The sequence below is a fragment of the Varroa destructor genome, unplaced genomic scaffold, assembly GCF_002443255.2.
Source record: "Varroa destructor unplaced genomic scaffold, Vdes_3.0 BEIS01000004.1, whole genome shotgun sequence".
NCBI lineage: Eukaryota > Metazoa > Arthropoda > Arachnida > Mesostigmata > Varroidae > Varroa > Varroa destructor.
Genome location: NW_019211457.1, coordinates 51,794,145 through 51,801,282, shown reverse-complemented (window position 1 = coordinate 51,801,282; position 7,138 = coordinate 51,794,145).

The window sequence follows — 7,138 nt, the reverse complement described above, 5'->3', positions numbered from 1 at the left end:
ATAAAAAAAAAAAAAAAAAAAAAAAAAAACCAATGCCGAACAAAGGCACATCACATTTGCCTGTGCGACAGTTTTGCAATTTCTGGGCACGAAGCAAAACGCCACGAGTAATGGCTTTTGCTGTATACATATACGGACCACGTGGAAAGTGAAGGTCGGTGGTGCTCACGTGTTTAATTTTATGTAGTCGTCGACACAAGCCGGACACCAGCAGAAGTTGCTGTGCCTGTCAATGCCTTCGTTTTCATCAGGCTCAACCAAGAATTTGCCGATAGATCAGCGTCATGTGGACGTCACTGAGAATTCCGAAGTGACAAAGTTGCCACTGGCTTCAGGTCAGAACACCGACAACCACGGTTATCGCTAGTTATAGCTGGATTGTTTTCGTCTTGGCAGGGAAAGTACAACAGGAAAAGGAAAAAACAGAACTAAGCATTGCTTAGAAATGTATCTGAAGTGCAGTCTCTACACCAGCCGCTTCGTCTTCGAAATATTGTTTGCTATAATTTCAATTATTACGATTTGGCTATCCCAGAATAGAAATATTGTTATCCATTTACGTGCTTGCGACGTACCTGGACACAGATATCGCATCAGACCCATGTACTCCTATTAAAGATGTTCACGCGTCGCTGATGCGTAATTGTTATCATTAGTCCTCATACACGTGCCTGCTCCAATGCAGAAATTCACGATACCGTCACGCCAGCTGCTCACAACGCTTTCGTTGAGGTTTTATGTTTAATATTGTGTATCTCTAGGTAATAATGCATGAAGTGCGCAACTTACCCGTTAGACAACACCAGTAGATTTTTACAGAAAGAAATAAGCCGTTCTGAAGTTTCATTACTATGAAATTCTATCATATAATTATGCGAATCTTCTAAATGAAGATTCTGCTTGGAGGTCTACTGTTGCCTACAACTCAAGGTAGATATGTGTTTAGTCGAGGAATGTTTTCCCTGTAATAACAAGGGTGCTAAAGTTACGACTTCATCCGTTATGCGCGGATAACTTAATGATTATTCAGCACTTTTTTTTTTTGCTCCTCACGATCCAGATGCTTCCGAACGCTTTTGATCTTATCGCTGCGACTTTCATAAGAATTAAACTAGATAAGGTGAAGTAAAAGCTTGGAAAAAAAAATGTATATCAAATTGTCGTATATTAGAAAACAATGACTCGCGCAGAGGCAGTTTGCGCTTCAACAGAACACAAAGCGCCTTCCTATAAATATTAAATTTTATTTATTAGCCTCTACTGCGCAGTAAGAGAGCACTTTATATACTGTGTTTTAATAGTCCTATGAATATAAAAAAAAAAAAAACAATAATGTAAGCGTATATTCTTTCAAAATTTAGTAGATATAAGCAAAAAACGTTCATGATAGACGTGTATTAAAAAGCGAAGACATAGCCCCTGCGAACGGTATGGCGCTGACTGAAAGATACTAGGCATTGTTCCATCTAGAGGCCGAAATTTCGTATCATGCCATGTCGCTCAGAAACCTTAAGACAGACCTTGATTACCAATAGAGAATAAAGTTGCCTTTCTTTTAATAAGCAAACTATCAGTGATATTCAAAAAGAAGCCACTGCAACATTGTCTAATCTAAATGACATTATGGCCTCACATTTTGATGCTATTCTTAAAAATCACTTAAATTTTATCCAGAAAATTCTTTGTTGTTTATACAGAAATGTTACCATTATCGAATTTTACTTTAGAAAAGGGACTATTGCGATATTCATTCTCCATTTTGCTTCTAAAATTCAATTCGGGAAGTTAACCATGCATCGTAGGAAAACGTGTGCTGCAGTAGCTCCGTATCACATACGTTTGATAGATGCTATAAATAGAGATTGATTTCAGATAGACATTTATAAAGGCATTGTAAGAATTTAAAGTTGAACTAATTAAGTGTAACCTGTCCTGACTGTCCACGGGAAAGCAAACGCCTTCAAAGAAAACGTACAAATATTGCAGGCCATGTTAAAAGCAAGAGCTTCCTTTTACGTTCTTGGAAAGGTAAAAGCATCAGAGGCAAGAGTTACAAATGACTAAGGACGTCACCAGCACTTGTCCACTGCCGGCCATATAGCGACGAAACCTCAGAGTGCATTTCACTTAATTAAGCAGTTTTAGCACTAGTGAAAATATATAGCGCAGTGCTAGTATAAAAACATGACGGGTTGTTGGATGCCTAGCAAAATTACGCTTCATACGATACAATAAAAGTAAGTAATAGTCCGTTAATTATGTAAAAGAAGAAAATTTAATTTTTCTTACGTTTAGTTTCCTTTCAGACCAGTAAAGCATGCCACCATTGTAGCCGCTAGATTCGGACTCACGATTGAAGCATATCATGACCAGTACGTTGTACGAGGATAGAAGGATGCTGGGAATATTGTTAACATCTATCTAAAAAGATGCTTTTTAAGATGCTACCTAAAAAGATGACGTTTTACCATGTTTATCAAGCCACACCCATACCACTATGTTAGAAAATTACTAAAGACCGATCCATGATACACGTATGGCCGTATGTTTATGTGACACTTGTAGGTCAAACATCAAACCCTTCTCTTCTTCAGTACTTTTTAGATAAGAAATGTTCGGCTGTTTTTTTTCGAAAACAAAAAAAGATAGAGTACCAAAAAAGCATCATATTCTCTATTAAAAAAAAACTAGTGAAGGGGGCAAGTAATGGCAATGCTGTAGATAGCTTTAGGACTCTAAGCAATATTACCGAAATTACTAATTCATTATTGAATGAATAAATAGAATCTCTTGAACATAGTTAAATATTAACTAGGAAGAACAACACTTTTTAAAACAGCGTACACTATATGATATTCAGTGAGTTTACAATATTTTGAGACAGACGTGGACTGTTGCACGTGGTGTATGGGACAAATAAAACCAGACTTAAATTTCAGTACCACTATGTAGGTGCTCCCTAGCGCCGCAGTTCTTAAAACAAGAAAAAAAAAAAAAGCTGCATTTATAAAAAACAATCCTTTTTTTACCCTTTTGTTTCTGACCACACTGAAAGCCATAAACCATAGTTATCGTTTTTAATGCATATCATCATTGAGAAATTTTTATATTCAAGATCGATTCGCGCCGTCCGATTCCACGTTACCTTCGAAGAATACATTTGCATTTAGAGTTGGCATTTACGCAAAATGAATAGTCTCCCGTACGACTTTCGGCTGCTTCATTAATGCTTTAATCTGTGGCTCCTTATAGAACAGCAGACGCTGCTTCTAGTTGTTATGTTTTCAGAAAAAAACTATTAGATACTAAAGGTATCTTTGAAAAGCAGGCTAATGTTTCTATTCTACATTATTAGTGAAATTATATCAACCATAATAAATAATTCTACTACACAGAATGAACACATAAAGCTCGTGTTGGCTTTTTTGATGACTTTCATTATTCTGTCTTATTTCCTTTTCATCCTTAGTCATCTGTTCTGGGTTGATTCGTGCTTGATAACATTTGCTATTTTTTTTATTGTCAGCATTTTTCCGACCGGCAGGGGCGAGTGTCTATGGGTTACTACTCAGTATGATCGCCAACAAGGCGTCGAGTAGCTATACCTTCTTCGAACGGAAGGAGCAACCGGTTTTCACCAGAGAGAGAAACATTGGCAGCTTGCATCCTCTTTTCAATTCTAGATCACTTGACCTTCTATGTTTTGCGTATCATTGCGCATGAGACCCGTACACAGGGGTGAGGTTTTAGGGAACGACAGAAAAAACAGTTTCCTTAGTCTAATAAACTGATTCGAAATCTTGGTGCGCAATTTTACAGGCAGTAATACAATCTGGGCACGATCTTCTCATTCTACTCCAACTTATGAGGCGCACTATCAAAGTTTACCTTAATACAATGGTACTTTCATTGAATCATTGGTTTATTAAAGATATATTAAACTTGAGGTTATACTACGTCGCACAGTGTGCGACACTTTGTTTCTCATACGGCGATGGCCGTATCTTGTAGCTATGATATCAGCTAACAATGGAACTTCTGCCATTCTCTAATCGAAATCCAAGGCTTTCAGCTGCAGGGAGTACCTTATTGCCACACCGCATTTCAATGAAGTATCGGGAGTACTTCGCTGTTAAAAAACGCTGTCATGAAACACTGACCACAACCTAGGCGAGTTCGCCTTCACTGCGATATGGTGTCGTCAACGTCGTCCAGTTGTCGAAGTAGCTGTTTGATACTAAAAATTCTCTCTTTGGTAACATCAGTAAGTCACAGCAAACAAGAAGCGCTTGACCAGTGAAGCGGCTTAGGCAAACCCTCCTCCATTTTTCATGTAACTCAACCTCCTGCCGGAACGTCAGTCTCAGCTACCCAAATCGTAACATAGATGTCTTAGTTTATAGTCCAGTAATAGTATTAGTATCAATAGATGCCTTCCGACCTCGGCCTTTGATCCATCTCAATTTTCAAGGCCTCGCTGACCTCCTCCCTCGTTTTGGAGCTCTTAGCTTATGTTATAGGGTTATTTCTACCGTGAGTGAGGAGCGTCGTGATTCTTCTCTTGTAGTGTATATCAATGCTATTGAACACGTCGTTCACTTTAGTCTATACAGCCTCCCTGTTTTTGCACGTTGCTACTCCATCCATCCATCCATCCATCTATCTCATTATTTGTGCATTGCCTTTTGTCTTATTATTACCACTGATATCATTCTCGTTATAGTTTTATAATTATTTATTATTAAATTAACTATTTTGACCTTTGGCGATTCTTTTCCTCGATGGTGCATTCTGCCTATTTACTGCTTTCTGTCGTATATTTAATATCGCCAGATGGAACCTACCATTGGTTGACCGCAACCACTGCTTTTATAATTTATAAGGATCAGTCATAATGACCTGAACAGGTTGGCCTGTGCGTCCTTTTGTTGTTGTTGTTGTTGTTGTCACGTGGCCGTTGTTACAATTGTTATTGTTCTTTTTCTTATTCAATCTCTACTAAATATGTTAACTTGAACATACCAAAACTGAAATAAGCTGCGTCGAAATCACCGCCATACTGTTGCTGCAATTTATAATAACAAATTCGCATTTTTCCCTACAAAAACCGCTGATAGGTCCCACTTCTTCTGGCATGTGTGGTAGTCGAACTATGCTACAGCAGAAAAAAATAACCAGTGAATACTGTCACTTTAGTTAATCTTGCAAGGTATAAGCTGTTGACTATGCAAAGTTGTCTCTGATCTTTGTTTGTCTCTTTTCTAAACGCGTTGGTCGATCTTCCTCTAGGTGGGCGTTGATTGCGCCCCCATATCGTCGGTCGGACTCGGTGGAATGGCACCGTATGCAGGTCAATGACCGCTTTTTTTTCACTCATTTCAATTTCTTTCATGTCACACTTACACACGTAAACATATTCGTATCATGTTTATATATATATATATATGCATATACATATATATATACAAACATATATACATATATATATATATATAATCACCGGACCTTAAAATTAATGGACGAGTTAAGAATACCTATATTAAGAATAATAAGTAGCCACAGCAAATAATACACGTAATTAATGTCAGTATACATTCTAAATGTCATTTCTAACAGTTGTATCATTCCTGTTGTTCTTAATAGCATCCTAATTGTTTCGTTAATGTCTAAAAAATAACATGCTTAGTAACTTGTGTGTAGAGGCTACTTATGCCGGGAAGCTGATACGTAATTTAACAAAAAGTCGCTCTGACGAAAGCAACAGTAAAGGTCGAATGCTACCAATTAATGGATACAAACAGTGTGATTTGATGAGCAGACGTTGCTTCGTGTCAAAAACCCTTTGGCAGGGAAAACAGGTCGATGCACCTAACCTATCAGTTTATAATAATAAAAGTAAATTCTTTGACGAAATAAAAAAATTCACACTAGACTTAAATAGCTACATAATAAGCTACTCGAACAGAGCGTGACATAAAAGTTCAACAAATCTCACCCGTAAATAAAACTAGACAAGAATCGTAATGTATGTGCCTATTATGTTGGCCATAATTAAGTTACTTCAAAATACATTTGTCGAGCTAGAAAGTAAGGAACTTCGACACTACGGCGCCATGTATGCGTATCTAATATCGAAATTGTCACACGTGTAATGTCTCATCAGGTAATTACGAGGAATTACGGTCAGAAATACAAGCAACGTCTATTTATGTTAATTTAATTAATTAGCTACTCTGAAGGCGTTCAGAGGTACAGACATGCCGCACTACAATCAAATCCTGTAAAAAAAAACGCAAACATATACTGCATCTACAAGAAAGCTGTAATTAATAGAACAATCTAACATTATCAAGGACAAATAGTCTATGCAGCAAATGATCAAAGAAGAATAGGTTATAATCATGAAATTCTGTTTGTTAAAATGTGTCAAGACGTTTGTTGTATCAAAGAGACAAACGCAATTTCGTCGTCTTACCGTCTAACGATTTATGTCGTCTTTTACCGGTCTGCAGCATATATATATATATATATATATATATATATATATATATATATATATATATATATATGCTTGCAAAATGACAAACGGATTGCTTTCCAATATAGTATTAAGGAGTAGTGTCAACAGCATTATTATTTTATAAGATATACACCTGCGAAGACGGTGTATGAGTACGTTTGGCAAGGACACAAGGTGATTCTACGTGTTGCTTGTTAGCGTCGCGCTATTAATCATTAAGGACACCGGTACCAATAAAAGTAGGCATAGGAAGGCTTGTTGTATGATGAACAAGGAACAAGAAGGCCAATAATCATCAGCTTTCACGAATCAGACGTTCCTTGTCGAAACTGGATACAAGGTGTGAAATTTTTCCTTACCTCTCACCTGTTGCTTAATGAAAGTGCTGCTTGGAAGTAAATTTCCAGTTTCCACTTTAGACTACAAAGTACCATACTTGTATACAGTCTAGCTTTCTCTATCTTAAACATAGCTAGCTGTCCAGACCTAGGTATAGTTTTCAGTCTCTCCCTATGTACAAACACTTGCCTTTGGCTTAGGTCAGCGTCGTCCATGCCGCCATGGTCCACACAGCGTCCTTAGCCTAGCTTCCAATCCACACTGGGTTATACTCGGTAG